At 38.5% G+C, this 22,876-nt stretch overlaps 2 long non-coding RNA genes across 4 annotated transcripts; both read left to right on the top strand.

Moving 5' to 3' along the window:
- The first annotated feature begins 6,727 nt into the window (after nt 1–6,727).
- On the top strand, nt 6,728–14,204 carry LOC118233153. Of its 2 annotated transcripts, none has more exons than XR_004766461.1 (3): nt 6,728–7,058; nt 10,927–12,715; nt 13,155–14,204. It is a non-coding gene; the product is annotated as an uncharacterized LOC118233153 (long non-coding RNA). The 2 variants fall into 2 exon arrangements; XR_004766460.1 differs by having other exon boundaries at nt 10,927–12,731.
- A 2-nt stretch (nt 14,205–14,206) lies between these two features.
- Nucleotides 14,207–22,655, top strand: LOC118233154. 2 transcript variants are annotated; one of them, XR_004766462.1, is made up of 4 exons: nt 14,207–14,627; nt 15,257–15,389; nt 16,270–16,437; nt 21,730–22,655. It is a non-coding gene; the product is annotated as an uncharacterized LOC118233154 (long non-coding RNA). The 2 variants fall into 2 exon arrangements; XR_004766463.1 differs by lacking the exon at nt 21,730–22,655 and adding an exon at nt 17,538–19,348.
- Nucleotides 22,656–22,876: the final 221 nt, after the last annotated feature.

Here is a 22,876-nt window from a genome sequence, read left to right as displayed (position 1 = left end):
TCCCCAGAACTACACACAATACTCCAAGTGTGGTCTAACAAATGTATTATATAAAATAAGCATAACGTCCTTGGAGGTATACTCAATACTTTTGACTATATATCCCAGCATTCCGTCGGCGTTTTTACTGCCACAGCACAGTGCCTAGAACCTGAAAGGCTTTGATCAACCATTACTCAAAAAACTTTTTCATATTGAGCACATTCCAATTTTGTTCCTTCTATAAAGTAATCCTGCCTGATGTTTTTATTTCCCACATGCATACCTCTACATTTGGCTATATTAAATATCATTTGCCAGGTTTCCGCCCACGTCTGGATTTTATTTCAATCTTCTCTGATTACTTTGGTAGATTCTAAACTATTAACTGGGCCTCCCAGTTTTGTATCATCTGCAAATTTGACAATTTAATGTACTTTCTATGTCCCTGTCAAGGTCATTGATATATATGTGGAAAAGCAGTGGTCCCAGCACCGATCCATGTGGGACTCCGCTTCCAACAGTTCCCTGCTCAGATAATATCTTTATAATTACTACTACTCTTTGTGTTCTACCCTGTAGCCAGTTCCAAATCCACTCTGAAATACGTCCTCTAATTCCTACTGTCTTCATTTTACTAACAAGTCTCTCATGTGATATCGTATCAAATGCCTTTTGGAAATCTAAGTATATAATATCATAAGCCTTGTTATAATCAAAACACTTGGTAGATTTGTCTCAAATGATAAATTCCAGTATTTTACATGTCATGCAAGTTAAACTGACAGGCCTGTAGTTTCCTGGATCAGTACGGTCCCCTTTCTTACATATTGTTATTATATTACTTTGCTTCCAGTCCTCAGGTATTTCTCCAGGTTCTAAGGAGTCTAAAAATACCTGCCAGTGGTTTAAAGATGAGCACACCTAACTCTTTGAGTACTCTTGGGCACATGCCATCAGGGCCTGCAGCCTTATTTGTCTTTAGTTTAAGTAATTCATTCAGTATTTCTTCATCCTCTATTTCAATATCTGATAAGACATTCTAAGTACAGAATATGCCTTCCAGTCTATTAGTAACCAATATATGAGGTGACTTCTATTATTGCCATTTCAATTTCTTTCAGAAGATTTTATAAGAAACCAGAATACCTGGATGTATTATATAAAAAGGAAAAACATAGCACCTGTAAATGACTTTTGATAGCACTGAATGTCTCTTCTTATTGTCTCATTATAAATATAATATGTTGTAGAAATTGAACATGTTTGAGTTGGAGAACTTCCACCCTCTGCATACACGCAGTTAATGTAGGATATTTGTGAACATAAACTAAAAAGCTGAATAGGATATATGACAGTAGCAGATTGCAATAAATTGTGTTTTCTTTTGTGAGCCTAATGACAGGCATCCTGTCGTGAGTATAAAAAATTATTGTACTGCTGACAATCTGGAAACAGAGCCTTTTTTTTAAATCCCAACACCCAACAAAAACAACTTCCACCTGAATGGATCACTTCTATCCCATGGAAAAATTCCATCACTTGCCCTTCTTCGGCTGCGTTTGTTTTCGGTGGGCCTCCACTATCTCACCCTAACCACAGCTTCTCCATGCCCTTGTCATGTGACCCCCATAGTGTCATGACAGAGTATGACAGAGGGTCAATTACAGCGCTTCCTGAGATAAACAGTGCACGTAGAAAATGTTAAAACCTAGAGACTGAAGGTTCAAGTTCAACTCCGAGAACTTGTTTAGCTGCAATATAAGGGACCCTGGGAAAGGAAAGTGCACCCTGATACTGACACTCAGTAAGACCGCCAAAAGCCGCCTGTCAAAAGGTACATTCATGGTCATTCCTGTCTTTTAGGAAACCTGTGAAACTGTACCTACAGTCTTGTGTTTGATTGCTTAATAATTGTTCCTACCGTGGTATTAAATCATTTACTGACTCAGTTGAAATGAAACTGGCACCAATACAAGTTAAACTCATAAGCTACACTGCATGACCAAAAGTATGTGGACACGTGATATCCAGCATCTCATACAAAATTATGGGCACTAATATGCGGTTGTGGGCCTTTACAACTAAAACAACCTCCACTCTTCTGGGAAGGCTTTATACTAGATGTTGGAGCATTGCTGCAAGGATTTGCTTCCATTCAGCCAGCAGAGCATTAGTGAGGTCGGGCACTGACTGAGCGATTAGGCCTGACTCGCAGTTGGCTTTCCAATTGGACAGGGTTGAGGTCAGGGCTCTGTGCAGGCCAGTGAAGTTCTTCCACACTGTTCTCGACAAAATCATTTCTATATGGACCTCGCTGTGTGCCGGGGGGGCACTGTCACGCTGAAACAAGAATGGGTCTTCCCCAAACCGCTGGGGAAGCACCGAATCATGTAGAATATGGCTGTATGGTGTGCCATTAAGATTTGCCTTCACAGGAACTAAAGGCCCTGGCCCAAACCATGAAAAACATCCCCAGACCAAGATGTTCAGATACTTTTGGTCATATAGTGTAGGTATGGCACCTGCAGTGCGTGATGAAATATCCAGCTGTATAAATGAGTAGTATGTTTAATGTGAACTCCGTAAATTGATTTTTGATTGGTCTCCGCTAAGTGAAGGGTAATGTTATGCAGTGCTGCCTAACATTTTAATAATGTACTGGCCTGATGTAGAAGAAGACCTGTGATAGATGTAAACAAGCCAAATTATTAGACTGCAGTAACTTGCTCATCAAAGCACCAAAAAAAGTACTGACCAGATACCTTTAGCACAGATTCTGTAGAGCAGGGGTGTCCAATCTTATCTAAAAATGAGCCAATATGGGTGCAGGTTTTTTTTTAGGCTGGCACTATGACTCCTGATTAAACTAATGAGCTAATCCTGGTCTTCAATAAAGTGTCGGGGTGCTGGGCTAAAACATCAGCCCTTTTTGGATAAGATTGGACACTCCTGTTCTTGAGTAATCAGGTAGCCAGCTCCTGCATTCCTTCTGTCCTCCCTACTTCTTAACAAGATAATGTTGCTAATAGGAGCTCCTAGTGCTATATTACTGTACAGAACATCCACTGCAAAAGTATTGGTCAGCTAGTTAATTGATCAGCCCCTTCATGAGTTTTCATGGGATGCACTGGGTGAATGTTCTGTGGTAAGAATATGGAGATGAGTATCTGATGGGTTTACAGAATCTGTGATGTGTGGGAAATGGATCACATCACGCATCTTCATAATGTGGGCATGGTTTCACCCATTAAAAGGTTAAGGGACAGACACTTCTGAGATCGTGAATTGGTGTGGTAACTGCACAGCCTGTTAGTTAACTTTTAATGCCGGGATGTTGCTGTAGGCTTTTATAAAGTAATAACATGAAAGATTTTGAGGTTGAAGAAAAGTTCATGTAATTTGCATTACATATATTGCAGAATGTTAACATATTTGTTCTCTTCGGATGTTGTAGACTCTTAAATGGGCCCACACAACAGATGTCCACCCCTCATCAAGATGTTTCATATCAATTGTATATAGTTTTTAAAATAAGTTGTTTTGAGTAATGTCCATAGATATCCAGTCTGGTGTTTTTTTATAAGAAAAGTCCAAAAAGAATTGCTGAATTGCAATTTTGCTTAGTTCCCAGAATACTGTGCATCACAATGAGAGGATGTCATGTTCTGACAACAGGTATCTCATTCACCTTCCTTGTTCTGAATTTATCTCTGTGTTATGTTAATGTTTGTGTTCATGGTTTTGTGTTTGAAAAATGCTGTGCTTTGTTCTCTTCATTTCTGTTTTGTCCAATATGAAAGCTTGAAAAAAGCTTTTTTATATTTACACACATGTCTATTGGCTATATCCTGGATTGACAAGAGAACATTTAGCAACATACAAAAACTACTACAGGCAAAAAGACATGCCGACATGAAACAGATAAATATTTTTTGAAGGGCAGGCCCTAATTCTTTATGTTGCATGTGTCTGTCTGTAAAAAGTTACTGGTGTGATTGTATTGATTACTACAACAATGGCAAGTGGCAAGTAAAATCCTGTATTGCCAAAGGTTTTCCGCTATTGCTCTCAGGAAGCTGTCAAATGACCCTTCCGAGAGCCCAAAGAATGTGTTGAAGTGACATATATCATATTCTTTCAAGTCTACAACTGAGAGGAAACCATTAATAACACATTTCATGAAGTTCTGCAGTGGTGTCTGCTAGAGATAAATGTATTTATGTAAGTACTGATTGATGCTTCTGCAATATGTTTCATAAATTATCAAGAAAAGTGCTCTTAATTATCACATGAATTAATGTATGTAAGGCAATGACATATTTTACATAACAACTAGTAAATTACCCCTTCATGCCTTCCATTTTGTGTCCTTTAGGTACATGTACATGTGTGCAAAATGGAAAAAATGTTTTACTTGCCACTTTTGTACTCAGTATTCATAAGGATGTTGTTGAGAATTTTGATTGTTTTTGAAGGAACAGAAAAACAAATACAGCACATTATTTTGGTTGATTTTCTTTCATAAAAGTGGCAATTGTTTTAGACTTGTGAACAGCTGTACACATTCAGAAAAGAAAAATTCTAGCACAACATCCGAACATTATGTTGCTCCATTTATGTGCATATGGTAAATGCTCTTGTTCTCTACCATTTCCGGGATTAAACATTTTATATTCTAAAATGCAGCTACACAGCTGAATATTCAGAGAAACACTCAAGATTAAATATCTCACACAAGGGTGCAACAGAACTGCCCCACTAGAATTCGGACCATGTCGAGGTCAAGTCCTGAACCACTACTTCACACTGCTGTCTGATTATTGTTAAGTTTAATGTATATGTTAAGCCCAGCAGAACTTCCTTTTGATAATTTGTGGGCTATTATCATGGATTTAGAGAGGATATAGATGACAAACTTGACGGACTTTATGAGTTCAGCATTATGCCCTTTGGCACCATTGCCCCCTCAGGTTAATGTTGTTATACATCCTCTTTCAGCACATTGCTACACTAAATCTACAAAGCCTGTTTGTTTAAATTGAAGGTAGGATAACAAAGCACTAATGAGCCTTGATACTTAATCCAAATGTTCATCCTTTTATTTTAAAAATACTGATTTTGTTTTCCCCCTGGAGTACTTTTCTTGGCTCAAACTTGAGCTACGGATGAAAACTAGAAATTGCAGTCACGTAGCAATTTACACTTTTGACTTTAGTATTAGGGGAACAGCACAGAGAAAAGACAAAATCACCTATATCGTGTCCATGTACGTGTGTGTGTGTGTGTCTGTGTGTGTGTGTGATCTGTAATCACTGTACCATGAGCAAAGTGCAACCTTTTGTTTATCACACTATGGCATGTGGAGCAAGAGAGTGTTGTTATTCTTTTCCACTCAAAGCATATAAAATATATAATGCACATTGGAAATGTACTGGAAGCTCGGTCGTTGAGTTTAATGCAATCTGTTTCCGGGCTTATCCTGTACTAGCACTTGACTATCTTTAGCCTGGGAGTAGCTGGCAGGCTGAGTGGGAAGTCAGATAAGTTGCGATCTACCATAAACAAATTACAGCATATAGGCTATTTTTTCACGTGTTATAGAAATATCTGCACCTTTAACATTGGACATATATAGATTATTTGAACAGACACCGTTTCTCTTAAAACACCAACAAGTTAAGCCTCTGTTTTGCATGTAATTGTCTATAATTTACTCAGGTGATTTACTTTTTGTGTACTACCTTGCATTTGTGTGTGTAGGTGTGTGTGTGTGAGAGAGAAAGAGAGAGAGAGATAGTGTATGTGAGTCCGTGTTACAGAGAGAGAGAGTGAGAGAGAGAGAGAGAGAGAGAGAGAGAGAGAGGCTGTATTACGGTTTAATGACAACATTTGGTGTTTAGATGGTTGAAAAGAACAATTTTGATACAGTGGTCACAAACAGCTGTTACATAGCAATAAAAACATGAGAAGAACATTTTTGAAAAATGTAAAAGAATATTTGCTCGAAAACACAGAAATGATGTGCTCTAATCTGAAAGAGCTCCTGTCACTATTTAAAATTGATTGTGTCTTTATTATAATTACTACATTACATTAATTTTCAACAGCATGCCGTGATCAGTTAATGCAGAAATGTAAAATCTGGCAAAAGGATTTAGATGCAGCATCATGTTGTAAATCAGCTCTTTCCAGAATCACACAAAACTATAAAACAATGTTTCCTGAATTCCTTTTGGAGTTCAAAGCACTAAGGAAACCAATGTAGAACAACTAATGTTTCTGCAACCTACTGGAATTTTTTAGCATGCCAGAAAAAAACCCAATGGGAGTTTAATATCCACTTTGATTAGGACAAGTAATTGGAAAACATATTTAGATCATAAAAGCTTTTGTATCTACACAGGTGAAAAAAAACGGATTATACAGAGTGGGACAGTGGCTGATTTAGTCTGTAAATTGCATTACTGCTACATTTCTTCTCACGAAAAATATGACAATAAGACGACCTACCTTCGTATTTATTCAAGGGTAATATATTATTTCTGTCAGTGAAATACGAACAACTCCTCTCCTCTCTCACCACCGGTCTTTTAAGCATGGTTGTGTTTCTGCTCTCTTAAAACACCTGTGTGGAAATACCACCCACCACCCGATCTCTTCCTTCCATTCCAAACATCTTCAGCCTTTCCGCTCGTATAAATCAACCCCGGGACTTTTGCTTATCTGGCTGTCTGTACTGGATACTGGAAGGAGACGGTATACACGCTTTCTCATGCGCCTGTATCTTTCTGGAGCTTTCGGGATGGATATTTCATGTGCTTTTCCTAGCAGAGGCCTCTCATCAGGTCTCCTGGAGAAGACAGGGATACTTCCAGGATCGGTCCTTTGACCTTTAACCCTTATCTCACTTCAGACCCACGTGGCTTCTCATGGGAAATTGTGTTTCTTTTTGCATATGTCATGCTGAAGCATGTCTATTTTCCCACTGTCTTTTGACGCACAGGTTTCTTCCTCAGCTAGTCTTACAAAAGTCCCCTTCAGGATGTCCGTCCACTGACACAAACTCAGTCTCTCAGGTAAGTCAGACACGCAGCATTTCCATCACACCAGGACTCAAAATCTCCCTGGAGAACACAAGTACTAAGTAGTCTTCAGATTATTTTCTAATTACTTTCAGGGGCTTTTAACACACATACAGAAAACACTGTACACCAGAATTCTATGGAGTGTAACAGCTGAAAAACTGACCTCACTAAGTCTACTAAGTCCACACATGCGAAAAGGAATAGCTGTTTGAAAAAACATTACATTTGAACTTTACTTTTCTTCATAAAATCTAAGACAGCACTTCACTCTAACAGTCACTCACAACTTGTCTCTCTCAAGCCTTGTGCTGCAGGGCTTACAAAAGTATAATTATTCTGCTTAAAGGTGGATTAAGAATGCTGTCAAATGGGTGCATTCATAATGCACAGCATCCCTTTTAATATTTTTGGTGAGCTATAGATGGTCAGTTACAAAGGATTTATTAAAAACAAAAAGTCTGGTCTGAAGGGGGTTAAGTAACAGTCAACTAAACCAAACTAATCATCTAGGGATGCATATATACCGTAATTTCTTTGATCAATTAATTTTAATGTTAAAAAATGAATAGTGATTGTTATAAAGGTAAATTCTATTTACTAATGTTACAAAGCTCACCAATAAAAATGTGAATGATGCGAGAAGCAATACTTTTCCAGACTGAAGGGCTTGTGAATGGGTTTGTTTTCACCCTCATTCAAAATGCATTAGACCAAAATATCTACCACAATGTGAAAGCAGTGTACAGAATAATATTTGTTTAGATGGTTATATTTTGATGAAAAGGCAATATAATCAACGTAGCTTGGATAATTTACCACCTCTTCTTTCTCCCTGCAATACTTAAATAGTCTAGTAGAACTGTACCGACGTAGCCAAAGGATACAGTCTTCATGTGTGTAATAATACATGAAAGAACCTTTATTGCAGTTACAAAACTGTATTGTAACAATCACACTGATAGGTCATTATTTCAACTCACCAAGAGCAAGGCAAATGGAATGGTAAACATCTTACCTAGGCACTTGAAATAGATCCAACTCCCGAAGGGGAGAATTTGGTGGAGTTTTCATAGGAGATAAATGAAGTGGTCAGTTACAGGTCTTTAGATTAGGACAAAATCTAGTAATATATTAAAAACATTGAAATTTTCAAAATGCCTTGAAGCTGCAGTGTTGCTTAACTTACTGCACTGCACAACTTACTGAATCAGTGAGTTTGAAGAAGATGTCTGGGAATGATGCCTTCAGGTCACTGAGTTGGATCATTTTGGCACTCTGTAACCACATAAGGACAGCCCTATTCTTTTAGCCCTCTTTTTTTTTGCCAAAATGCTTTTGCTGGTTCTACGGACACAGCGATTCAGTGTAATTTGCTGACATTATGATACAATAGCAATGACAGCTAGAACAGTGCCAGATGCAGGATTGTTCTCCCCTTGCTGGATCCACCTACATGACTATGATGTACTGCATACACCAATGAATGGATGTAGATGTCATAGCTGTCCAAGCCCAAAAGTATATAATATTTAAACAGCGACACAAATAGAAACCTATGGGGAGCACATAGAACAAGGACGTATCATGTTTTCACTCAACAGACATGCTCAGTTGTCTCCTTGGTAACATGCCTAATCATGTGTGCAACAAGGAAAGCACAGAGCAGTGGTGAGAGAAGGCTACGTGAAGCCCATCTCCCTCCCTAAATACTGTTGTTTTATTTGGTATCAAGAAAAAATATATATTTTGCTGTCAAAAATGAATGGAGCCCAATGGAGTGGCTTTTTGGGTGAAAATCATAGATATCAGCAGGCTTTGACTTTATATCTGGTCCTCAGGTTGAGAACCGAAAGCTGGCCCTTTGGTAAAAGCTTATCTCAATCATTTAAAATATAGAGTTTTATCTGGTGGACCATTTAAATCATTACATTTTCTCCGAAAGAGAAACAGCATATTTTCTCCAAGAGAAAACGTTAGGCGACCCTAAATACAATTTTTGTTTAATTGTTAAGCTTGATTGCTGTGTTTGTGTAATAAAGAATAATGTATCATCAATTAATCGTTAACATTCCTATCATCTAATTGTAAATCATTTCTGGAAAGTCACAACAGATGAAAATGTATCACTTGCAATCTTTCTCAGTCTACATGACCTACAGTACAGAGTAACCCAGATTTCATATCTCTAATAATATTTATATCCCATTTGAAGCATAATGATAATAGTCCAATGTTAAATATTGGCCTTCATGATTTACACACAACCACCAATTTATTTTTTTTTAACTGCAGATGTCTGCTTTGAGTCTGCTTTAAATATTAGCAGGTGTACATTTCATTGCCATCTGAATATATTTAAACACACACATGAAAAGTATAAAAAAGCAAATTAAGACATTTCCATGGTAAATACAACCTTTGTTATTTTGAGGCCCACCACATTCCCTATAAACAGTTCATAGGCTTTTATGGAATTAAAATTTGAACTACTGTGTAATGTCCAAGTGCATACTTGATTTTACACATTAATGTGGAACAAATGTCTGTGGCTGGTGGAATTACATACATTATCTGAAAAAGTCCATGTCTACTCGTATTTTTAAAGTTATGAACACTCTGTGCTAAAAATGATAATACACAGCTTTAACAATTGAAATGCATACACACACGGGTGTTTTCATCCAGTATGTGGATTATATGTAGGTCACATAATTTAACATGGGACTCTTTAAATGTGCTTTCTTGTGGGCTAAAGGATGCATTTGAAATGAGATAGATAGAGTTGCTGGGTGGCTCTTCCTGTAAAGGCAGCATTTCAGTGCTTGAATGGGTCTCATGGTCCAGTATTGAATCCCAAACAGAGCAGTGCCATGTGTGGCTGGTAGGTTGATGTGTAATTGGTGGCAGCTTTGCCTAAGGTTAGGAATGGTTCAGTCAGCTGGGATCCGTGTCTCATTGTTCACTAGTGATGGCCAATCTGACTTCTGCAAGTCATAAGCAGCACATAATGTGTCTTCCGCTGACCCATGTGTGCAAGCTTGGCTGTGCTGCCAAAAGAAGCAGCTGCCAACTGCTTGTCTACACACTCCTGCATTGGCAGAAATCACAGTATGAGTGTGGTTGTATACAGCTGGGCAATTCAAATTAGAGAGAAAAGGCATTATTTATTTATTTATTTATTATATTTTACTGTCCTTAAATTGAGATCCGGCGTATTAAACGACATATTTTTTACTGCAGTTCCATCTCAAAACAAGCTGACACAATATGTTTCCCAAGGGATTCCACAACTTACTGTTGAATAGAAGAACTAAAGTTTCTGTGGAGCGTGGATTATGGATTTCAAACCATCTCTGTTTGTTGTAGCCTCCGAGCTTCACTCACTGACAAATTACTTGCCAAATCCCCCCGCTGTGCATTCACCACACTTTAACAAATGGGACCATGTGGTATTATAGACCTTAGCACTGTCATAACTCTCGCTTCCAGGAACAATGCAGGTTCTGTTTTAAAATTAGAGGCATTCTCCGTAATAAACCATTTTAGTGTTAACAGATTTCAAAAATAATTAAATTGTGTCAAGGGTATCTATGTGTGGGGCTGCCCAGTGACATATGCAGCTAATTCAGGGAAGTGGCATGATAGTGTACACCTTCCTGAATTAAGCAAGTTCACTGCAGGTGGACATGCAATTAATCCTGGGCCATTCCAGATTGGGGGGGGGGGGGGGGGAGAAGCGAGGAATAAAATTTGTTGTAAAGAAAAACTTTTTACTGTGAAAAAGTTTGTTAGCTGCCTGAAAGAGGAAGCATTGTTGTTAGCAATGGTCAGAAGAGCAAAGATATTATGTCCCTGGCAGCTATCCCAGATTACTTAGAGGGTTCCTTGGATTATCTCTGACTGATTGACACAGAGCAGACAGAAACATGAGGTGAGTGTGTTCCTTTTCCAGAACTGTCTACTGCGGCTTTTGACCTCAGACTTGTCCCGTTTCCCTGAAAAAGAAAAAGTAACTCAGATTAACCTTTGTATTAGGTTTGGGTTAAACTGACCCATTTAAAAGAAAAATGACACTTTTGAGATATGTATTTCATAACCAACCAACTAAACCAGTGTCCATTTGCCCATTGTCTGCATTTTCTTTATGTCATTTTGCCTGTATGGTTTCTTCAAATATAAGATAAAGATGAAAAATAATCGAGAATGTCAGTTCAAAACAATAAATATCAATTATCTGCATGAAAACCTTTTTTCATTGTAATTTTTCACAGATAGACATGATTTATGCCCCCAATGCCTCCATCATTGTGGATTTATATAAATCACATCATTGTTAAATGTGATCTAGCAGAGGTAAATGGCAACCATTAACTATATACATTGTTTAAATTGTTTGGAACTGAAATAAAGATAATATATACAGTATTGCATATTGCTTATTTGATGCAGGTTAACATTTTCACCCAGATTAACAGGTGCTAATGAGTAAAAAAGGGTTAAAGAGGGCACCTGCGATTTAGGATGTAAGGCCCTGCTGCTTTGCTGAGCTTTTCTTCACACCTTCAGAGACCAGGAAAGTAAATTTTAAAAACGGCATGCCTAGTGTGCCACTGTGAAGTTCTGCAGCTTTATCCCAAAGGAATCGTTAACATGCTTGTTCTTGTGCAGTTTGTGAATGGTCCCAGTTTCTTTTTTTTTTCAAATGTCAGTCGCCAGTGACACTGGAAAGACTATTCCTGTGTCAGGTTTGTGGCCATTTCCGACTTGCATTGAACCGCGTGAATGTGGCTGCTGATTTATTTCACCTCAAGATACTGGCAGGTTTTCTGTGTTCCTTTTTGTTCTGTGCAGGAAGGACAGAAAATGGGAGAAGTCTTCCATTTCAGGGGGTTTCAGGGAGAAAGGCAGCCTGAAAGGGATGCTGTGAAGCAGGAAGCACTTTTTCATTCATTTGGCTGGGGGGATGTTGCCGTCCAACGCAGACTGTTTTCCCTGAGCCCAAATGCTGAACGAATATGAATCTCACGTTCCTGTTTCACCGTACTTTTTTCGTTATCTTGTGTACCAGATTTAAGGAAGTGGTCAGTTTGGCTTATTGAAGGTGAAATGAACAGGAAAGACGTTGGAGTCAAACTAATGGAACGTCTGAGTCAAAGTAATGAAACGTGTGGATCCTGTGGTGGGGGACCAAATCCCATCCTACTTCACTGCATTCAAATGAAAGAGCTTTAAAGAAACATGCCACCATGATGTTTCAAGTGTAAAAATATGAACGGGTTATTTTTAACCTACAGAGACATCTTTATGTGTTTTTTATTTTTGCAAATTCACTCTTCAAAATTGATTTTTGCATTGCTTTTATTGTATTGCTCTTAACAGCAATGTAAGCTTTTATCTTGTGAAAAGTGAAAGTGATGCCCCTTAGTCTCAATCCCACTTAGCGCTGACATGTTTCAAACGGATGTGCTGACAGACCAAGAGCAGCTGAAAATACAAGCCATTTCTAGTACTTGTGGAAAAGTGATAGATGTCACATTGATTGGTAATGATAAGATATTACAATCTTCAGATGCAGAAAGAAGCCTTGTCCTGGCTGCTTCATTGACCTTCTGGTGAACAGATGGCCACGTGGTCATTCCTGCGCCACTGTGAGTTCATTCGGAGGTAACTCTGGTTCATTCATCAGACCTCTTCTGTGCTGACACAAATTAGGATAAGCATAACCTATATACCCATTTACATCTCTGGAATTTGTGGAATAGAACATAATTTGTTAGATTCAGAGTTTGCACAAAGCCCTTTTGTTTATTAATGCAATGTTTTAATTTTGTTTTGGCTATTAAACAATCATAGATTGTGTGTGTGTGTGTGTGTGTGTGTGTGCGTGTGGGTGCGTGTGCGTGTGTGTGTGTGTGTAACTACAAATTATTATTATACAGCAAGCATTTGCATGGTAGGCCATGGTCACTATTAGTTGCCATATGCATTGTTAAGTAGTCAAAGGATATCACTCATTGCATGAATCACAAGTCCAGTCAGCGCAGAAAAGCTTACCTTGCATTACCCTCCTGCAATATTCCCATACAGTGATGGAGGCCTCCTTTTTTTTGTTCTTGGAGTGAAATACACACAATCGGGGGAAGTAGCCTACAGATTGCATCCTTCCCAAGAAAAACTAATGCTCAGCAAGTAGCGAGAAAGAAGAGCATTGCGCTCCCCGGGGGTGCCTATCACTGTGAGAAGATCCTGTGCTTTCTCAAGCGACGGCACGCTCCCCCGCTGATGTTCTCGCGGGGACCCCAGGAGCGCAGCGCCTCTCGCTGGCCCCGTGGAAGCCCCGGCCGTTCCTGTCAGGAAGCTCGCGGCCTCGCGGCCTCTGACCGGCTCCATTGATGCCAGGGGCGCGGCCCTTCCAGCTGAGCGGGTGGCGTCTTGAACGCTCGCGTCTGGCGGCTTCTCAGGAGGAACGGAATCTGCGACATGGCGGAGACTTCGTTCATAAAACACATTTTTAAGGGGTTTAAGTCTTTTCCATCCAAAATGTTTATGTTTATGTGACTGTGCATGTACGCACTGCTTTATATTTCTCCTAAGGGTGATAAATTATATGTTGCATATATTCTATATGTCTATATGTTCTGTTTAATGTTAATGCTACATGAAGACTTTGAGATATGAATGCTGCTAGGCCTGTTGAATCTTGGAATTAAAGTGAAAGAGCAGGAATCCAGATTGTTGGATCTTATGCAGGCTTAATTTTCCAGAGAGGGTTTACCACATACTGTACATTTTTAAAAAGCTACCATCCAGTCGTTGCAACAACTGACCAAATTTGTTATGTGGGGAACAATCAAATGCAGACGTAATCAGACGTAATCAGACGTAATCAGACCAGCCGTAACTCAATGATTTATGTATTTGATGATGATTTATTTGTAAGAGAAACCTCAAATTTTGTTTCATGTATCTTCAAGGTGTCTTTTGGAGCGGCAGTGTAGTATTGGTAAGGAGCTGCTCTGGTCATCTAAAAGTCTCAGGTTTTATTCCAGGGTAGAACACTGATGTTGCACCCTTGAGCAAGGTACTTAACCTGCATTGCTTCTGTATATACCCAGCTGAATAAATGGATGCAATGGAAATGCTATGTAAAAGTTGTGTAAGTCGCTCTGTATAAGAGCGTCTGCTAAATGTCTGTAATGTAGTGTAGTGTTTTCTGAAGGTAAACTGTTAGAGGTCTACATTTGTCCCTGCTTTTGCTAACTATGTATCTCACCTGCAGTGTGGGGAGCCCTGGTCCTCCGCCCAGGAGTGTTGAGACCTCCAAAGAGTAGGACATGCATTTTAGTCCGCACTAGATAAAAGCAGGAACTAGTCTATTTAAGGTCCTGTGGCTCAGGCCTGAAGAGCCTCTTGCCATCCTGTTTCCTCTTAGAAGCTGTCTGGTTTTGTGTCTGAAGTCTCACTCATTTTGCTGATGCTGACCAGCCCGTCAAATGACTTCACTCTAAGCTCTGGCCATTCCCCGCTTCCCACCCAACACTCCACCAATCTCTCTTTTAGGTGATCCATCATCTCTTGTCTCTAGAGAGTTGTCAGACTTACTTACCAAAACCACTTTTCTTTTTTATGCACTGGGGGGGGGGGTACCAAAATGTTGTACCCCTCATAAAAACTAATGAAAAATCAAAGGCTTCATTTTCTCTAAATATGAGAACTTTTAACTGTTCCACTGGTGTTAGCATCCAATTCACAGGTGCCACTCAACCTTTACGGCAATCTCAGTGGACCCTGTGTGCCAAAGATACTGTAGAAGACCAAGATCCTCAATATCATATTACTTTAATTATTGACCGCTCTCTATTAAACAGTAATTACACTCTAGATCACATTTTTTAAGCTGTAAGTGTATTTATATGCATACTTTATAATGAAACATTTTAATCTATACAGCTATTTAAACATTTCTGAAATAGTATCATTTGGCAGAAAAAAAAAACTGGTAGAAAAGCATCTTGGTAGCTAGTACCCCCTAACATTAGAAATTTTCTTTCTGCATTCCAATCTGGCCCTGTCCCACTCATGAGTACCACTTTGGAGGTACTACTACATCATATAAATTTTAATCAAGATATCCGGCAGGAAAATTGTTGCCGCTCACAAATTAATCCATTGACTTTTTAATTTGATAGCACCTGATTGGTTAGACTCACTGATGTCCTTGGTCTCGGCCTGGAAGATCGGAACAACATGGTGGCCTGTTGATAAACTTTCTCATATTCCACACAAACTGCCTACTAAAATATGTTTCTGGAAACATTTGAGGTGAGTAATAAGCCATGTAATTGCTGAATCTTGATTCATATCTGATCTGCAATGCCTAGTTTGATCTTAGTTTCATGTGCCTGGTGCAGCAGGGTAGTATGAATTAATTTGCATAGAAAATACTTTATGCAAATGAGATGGACATGTACAGGAAGCATTCTTCAAAATTGTGTAGCAGACAGAGCCAGCCTGAAAGAGCGAGTGCAATTACTCTTTAAACGCTACCATTCTATAGGTGTAACAGTTTGACATATACATTAATACACAGTCATTGTAGCTTTGTTTGAAGGCAAAAAAAAATTTTCATTTGCTAACTTGTTAATACTTACTCGTTATTTAGCTTCTACTAGCTGAACATGTGGTTTGTATGCAATTATTATTTTACAAATTACTTACAAATTGTTAGAAAAAAAAGAAATTGTGGATAATGCTGAAAATATTGTTGGGACAGTCCATTGTCACAAAAACTTCTAAATTAAGAATTCCAATATAGTGAATATTCATACATGTGAAACATTTTTGTTGTTCCCATATCCTCCTTCGACCTACAAGCAGCAATTCATTCATGTCCCCTGTTGACATGAGCCTTTGGTCTTAATTTCAAAAACCATATATTCTACTATGCTGAAACCTACACTACAGGGGACATTAAATAAAAATAAAATTATGTTCAAAAAATATTTTCCCTGCAACATGTTTTTTGCTATCCAAGATTTTTTTCTGCAGGATTTCAGAAGGATATTGTTCACATCACAGACATCCCTTGAATGGGTTTGTTGCACTCTCTAGGGTACACGATGTTGACCTTTTCACATTTTCTTTACTTGGCCTTACGTGTTGGCAAGGGTGCAAGCTATTCTGATTGTTTATTTTGCCACAGAGACCCAGTGTTTGTTGGATTCCAAGGCTCCACCCCAACCTTGAAAAACAACCTACCGACGCCACTTGAACATGTCACGCTCAGAGGAACGCCCACGGAGTAAAGCCAACAAGCAAGTCATGCTAAACTGACGCTGGTCTTTGCTGTGGTCTGTCGGGGGGACGTCAGGTCAGTGAACACATGCCTTTTGTCCTATTTAAATTTCAATAGAAAATCCCTAAATGGAAGTCAGTCTCTGTTGGCAGGCATACAGCTGTTTAAAAGCAGTTCCTTCTCCAGCATGCTTGATGCCCTGGCTGAAAATAAAACACAACTGAAAAAAGTATATTTTATTATAATAAGGAGGCAATTAATTTATCAGTGTGCATATTGTTTGTAAGCAGCAGTCTGTGAATTTTCACACTAATCTGGCTCCCCAGCCAGCATCATGCACAGAAAGTTAAAACATAAACAGGAGTGAATTTAACTTTTAACAACAGTTTAGCAGCATCAAAATAGAGAATCCATTTAATGAAGTTATTGTACATTTTATGGAATTGTTTGACTAAGCTGTCATGCCATATAAATCTGAAATTACAGGTTTTAAATTACTGAATATCTGAATATTAAAGTTTGAGTCCCATGTACTGAATTACACCATATAATGCCACAAATTAATACTGAATACTATTTCAAATTGAGTTTTGTCAGCAGAATGGTGGAAATGAGTTCGGTTTAGTTTTATACTGGTGCTAGGAAGTATTTTTTCACATTGTTATTTATCATCCAATCAGGAGTTGTAGGAAGTCAGGACCCTTTGGATAATATAAACCAGCCTTGACACAGTGTTAGAGTAATTGACTTTGGGAAAGATGCAGAGCTTCGATAAGCTGAAGAGTGCGATGCATGCCTTGTCATCAAAAATTCTTGTTTCTTACATCTTGCAAAATTTTTGAGGGATTTGTTGAAAATGATTTGTTCAAATGGCAGTTACAATGAATACTTTATTTGTGCACATACAATGTAGGACAGACATTTCATATTGTTTTTCTTTATTTTAGATTCCTTTGTTTTTTTATTTCTTTTAAATCAAAATAGTGCCAAATATAAGCAAAAAAAATAGTATTAGTTAATTAGAAAACAAAAACACAAGCATTCACAATTATGATTTATACTATTGTTTTTCATCACTGTGGATCTCTCAGGAGTTTGCATGTTAATTTCTATGAGCGTTCATTTTTCCAAGATGTTTTTAAACCTTGACCCCTGTGTCTATGGTTTTATCGCAGCTGCAACAAATGATCAGGCTGAATCCCTCCTTGCCTTTGTGGATATCTTCCTGAGAAAGGATGCAGGCCTGTCCAGACACATGTCCTGTTGATAAACACGCACTTCACAAGTTCCGCCCTGGTCCCCGTCCAAAGTTTGCGACAAGCTATCTCGCGGGCAAGACATCATCCCCGAGAAGGACCTCATAACTCATAAAATCTGTCCAACGTATTGTCATATTTCTACATGTATCTTCTCAATAGAGATGTTGCTTGAATTAGGGGAAATTCTGATTCCATTCCTGTCAACTTTAGTTTGCTATTGTGTGGACCAGAACGTTAATTTAAAATCCTTAAAAAAGTTAATTTAAAATCCTATGGCTCTGACCCTCTATTTCTGGAATTCTCCTTTCCTACCCTGGGATGTGTTTATGAACCTGCTCCTGCTCTCCCTGATTCTGAGCTTCTCCCTAGAAATGCATAGGCGCACTGTGTGTTAAAATGGTTTCCTTTCCACAAACACCGGATACTGTTACAATAGTAATGTACACATTAGGTTTGGTTAGCGGATCTCAGTTCAGCATATCTATATAAGGTTTCTTACCATATCCACCTTTCAGTAGTTCTAGAACGGCACAGTCAGTTTCATTTTTGGATCTAATGTAGTACATCATAAAACAATGTGTCCATCAGAAGAGCAGGCACAGTATATTAGAATCAGTTTAGTGTAATACAGGCTCATAGGAAAAAATAAATCTGCAGGAGAGATATTTAAACTATTTTTAAAATAAGTTAAATATGTTTTGCTAATTGGTGTGGTTGTGATAAACTGTGCTAGACATTTATAATTGAGTCTGCTTTGCAAAAATAATTTTTGTAATGTTAAATATGATGTATTACTATAGAAAATGTGAGTGCATATGTTTTGGTTTTGTTACAAGAACTAAAGCAAAACATTATTTCTGTTCCACTTAAACGGCTAATTACAGGAAGAAGGAGTGGGATTTATATAATATTGTGATAGAATTTAATTACTTTGTCAAACCTGGTGTTTTTACTGTCATTCTAGTGAAGTAATGTTTTGCAGTGTCCTGCTTTTAGATTATACTGCATTTCAAATGGAAAGCACTCAAACTCAAACAAAGTTTTCTCCCAAAATAAAAATCAAATTTGTGGCCATACAGTAGTTTCATTAATTCAAATATGCAGGTTTGGGCCTTTTTTAAAACCTGTTTTTCAATCCTGATGGTGAAATTCAATAAAAAATATCATAAATAAAAATCCCCAACATAACAAATGTGAATTGAACTTTTAACAACTGCAGTTTAGAACGTTTAAAATAGAGAATCCATCTAATCAATTTATTGAACATTACATGAAATGGTTCCACTAAGCTGCCATCCCAAATAAATCTGAAATTACAGCATTTATATCACTGAATGGCTTAAAATGAATGATGGTGTGATGGTCATGTATTGCATCATATTATGCCAGTTACTAATATTTTACTTTTAATTTCAAATTGAGTTTTGTCAGGAGAACAAGAGGCCATAGGTGGAAATTAGTTCACTTTAGTTTTATACTGATGCTAGGAAGAATGTTTTCCACACGCCATGATTATCTGTTTATCAGGAATTGTAGGAAGTAGAGGCCTTGAGGATGCTGAAAAGCAGCCTAGATACAGTGCTAGAGTCATTTACTCTGGGAAAGAGTGCAGAGCTTTGATAAGCTGAAGAGTCTGTGATGCATACATGACATCAAATATTTTTTTGCTGCATTATGCAAAATTTTGGGAAGAATTGTTGAAAGTGAACATGGCTGAATTTCAATAAATACCTGTGAAGCCATTTGTCCCAGACATTATAGTGCCCTAAAATGGGGGGCTATGTATAAAAAGTGTTGTAATGTCTATATAGTGAAACCAAAATGTATTAAAAAAATACACCTTAATAAAAGATGATAATCTGCCTTTCAACCACATGTGAAATTGTGGAGCACAGAGCCAAATGAAGGGAAGAAATATTGTCCCAAACTTTATGGAGCTTGCTGTATATGTCTCTTTACCTTATCCAGGGTGACTCACCATTTTACACACCCGATAGTTCATTTATATGACTGGATGTATGTCGGGGCAACTGAGGTACACTTGCACAAAGGAACAGCAGTGATTTCCTCACCTGCCACAAAAAAACATGACCCCTTGGCTTCAGAGTTCACTGCTCTTCCCCAAACACCACATGCCGCTCTGGCGTGGGCCAAGAAGTCACTTTCACAGGATAAATCACCAAATAACAAATCCTTTGTTTCATTGTTTTCTTGTATCTGAAAAATGCGTAAAAACTGGCGGGAATATTTGGGGGGGGTGGGTCCTGTGGAAACATCACCTTTCTCATGACGCGAGGAGAGTGGGATATGATGGAAGAAGAGCAATTAATCAGGTTCCCTCAGCTTTGAACCATAGGAGGCTTTGCCAGACTTTTAATGCTCTCTTTCTCTGATGTTATTTTTGCCCTGGGAACGAGTCTTGTTTTGATTTATGGCCCGTTGACAAAGGTCGCGCTTCCGATTTGAAACCCGGGCGTGCTCCGTGCAATCAGAAAAATACTAGACAGCCTGAGGTTACTATTGTTTTAACGTTTACTGGCTTCCAGTCATTGTCTCACAACGTACTCCCCAGAAATCAAACCAAGCATGTGTAGGAGGATCCGTACACCTTGGCCATGAGAACAGCAGCGTGTTCTCCATCCTGATACTGGTACCACCTCTGTGACAAAGGAATATACTATAAATATTCTATAGTATTGTCCAGTCAAGCCAGTGAATTTGTACAGACTACATGTTTGAAGGCGAGGTTTCTGTTTGTTTTGTTACCGCTGTGTTCAGTATTCATTGAGAAACTGTCTGATTACTTTGTTGGTGCCACTGGTGGAGGAGCGTGGGTGTGGTGGGGGTGTGTATAATAGAGTCGGGTGGGGGGACTAGAGGACTGATGGGTCTCATGATTTGTTTCTTAGTGCCTGTGGCTACAGATGATTTTTTTGTGTCCGACAGCTCGTAGCAAAATGCTGCCACGAAAGCTGTGTTGTGAAGTGTTGGCAGACAATGAAACGTGATACAGTTTTGATCACAGGCTATTTCAAAATTGGTTTTAAGATACAGTTATGTCATGAAATGTTGCATTATTTGCACCCTAATCTGATGTATAACCTCTGGGTGTGGTTCATTGTTGGAATTCCAACCAAAAGGCTGCTCTTGCAGGTGTCATGAAGTCATTACTGGAAGGCATTATTTCTAGGGTAGGGACATTGTCAGTTAGGAGATCCAAACTGCATATTTGCAGGCTCTTCAGAGAATGATTTTTGGTTTTACTGAGAACATCTGTTAATCTTGGCTTCTTAAGTGAAGGGATTCTCTAACCTTTCTTCGCAAAGACTCAAACAATTCAAGATTGCATTAACTGAGAACTCAGAGTAAAATAGTTCAATAGTCAAAGGTGAAACAGTCAAATTTGTGTTTTCAATCTGGAAATGGAGGTCCACCTGCAATACACCCTTAATAAATTGCATTTGTCATTTGGTCAGATTTATACACTACAAGTTGATAAAGGAGGTACGTATATAGTGAAATCATATTATCATATCTGCGTCTGCTATTGAAAATCGCTTTTAAAGACTTATATTATGAAACCTATAGATGTATTCCTACCCACAGCATCCTTGGATCATTAACCAAATCATAAGTTTAGAATTTACCAACAACAGCAAAAGCCATATATACAAAATATACGTCTTTTAGTAAAACACATCCCCGAGGACATCTCTTTAGAACAGTCTTGGTGAATAGCACCCCAAGTACTCATTGGGATTAAGCAGGTGTTTCTGTCACAAGATACTGCCTTACATAAATGCTCACATCATTTTCTGTCACAACAAATATGACCATGCTAGAAATACAGATGTGAGATACATCACCAAAACACCTCACATTTTTCAGAGATGGTTTCCACATGTGTTTTTCTTTGAGGGGGATTCCAGTGTCGGTTTTAAACTGGGACAACCCCATGTTTTGGGCGTGTGCTGGACGTTGCTCTTCCGGACCCCCCATCCCTACCATTACGTGGACAGATCCCGTTACATGATTGGCGTGGAAAAGTTGATCTTTTCGTTAACTGCATCATTGCGTTTGTTTTCTCTGCATACTCCCCCATCTGAAGCAGTGAATGGCGATTTCAGCTTGACGTCGTGCAGTTAGCGGAGCTGAATGTTGACAGAAGCAACTGAGGCAAAGTGTCACTGTCAAGGGCAAGGAAACACGTGCCCCACCCAAGATCTGAACCTTTCTTGGACTGCATACTGCTCCTAACGATCTCTGTGAAAGTGTTTGGTGTTTTGATCGCATACCGAGGTAACCTCAGAAAAGAGTACAATGATGTGTTAGGGTGAGGGAAAAGAATCATTTGTACTTAAAATGAACCTTCTGTGTTTCACCAACTGTAAAAAAGAAATAAATAAATAATAGCGTCATTGATTTCCAACAGACTGATACAATTAGTAATACTGTACATGTATTTTGACCACCCACATTATATCCTGTGTTGTCAGAGAAAGCACATATCCTTTGTGGTGTGTAAGTGTTGATCAAGTGTTGAAAACAGTCATAAAAATGATGTGTTCTTCCATGTGGCCATTTTTTATGTGATACTTTGATGTGACACTTTGAGTGACCAGAATGTGTTCAGATGGTAAGAAGAGAGCACACAGGGCCAAGTTACTTGAAATAATTCAGAAAGTATTGGGTAGCAGCATTGCTTTGGAATACAGCATGTTTAATTTGTGTTAGGTAAGATGGTCAATATTGTTTAATGTAACTTGGCGTAATTTTGATGTCAGTTTTTTTTATTTATTTTCAGGCCTTGATTTTGCAAGTGGTAATGATAGTGGTTTGTATGTGTGAGTAACTTGGCATTTTTGCACATTGAAAACATGTTTTTCTTCAGATATAATTTCTTTTTGCAATGTGTTTGTGTAAGAAAATGATATGCAGTGCATATAACTGTAGACTATGCGTAGACATACATACATGCCAACACGAATACATCATAGCCAGTCCTGGATGTAGACTGGTGTGATTGGGAGGCAGAGCGAGATTTTTTTTTGGGGGGGGGGGGGGGGGGGGGGGCGGCAAGGGCAAGTTTATCACAGAATTTGTGATGAGTAGCGCAGCATGCCGTCCCACCCAGGTGTAACTTGGCAGGATGGCATACCTGCCATGCCAATTTATCCTGCCAAACAGTTTAACTGCTCACGAATCACCAATCATACTCATAAACACTAAAATGGAATCATATGCTCATGTAAAAT

The sequence above is a fragment of the Anguilla anguilla genome, chromosome 8 (assembly GCF_013347855.1).
Source record: "Anguilla anguilla isolate fAngAng1 chromosome 8, fAngAng1.pri, whole genome shotgun sequence".
Lineage (NCBI taxonomy): Eukaryota > Metazoa > Chordata > Actinopteri > Anguilliformes > Anguillidae > Anguilla > Anguilla anguilla.
This window is presented reverse-complemented; position numbering and strand designations above follow the sequence as displayed.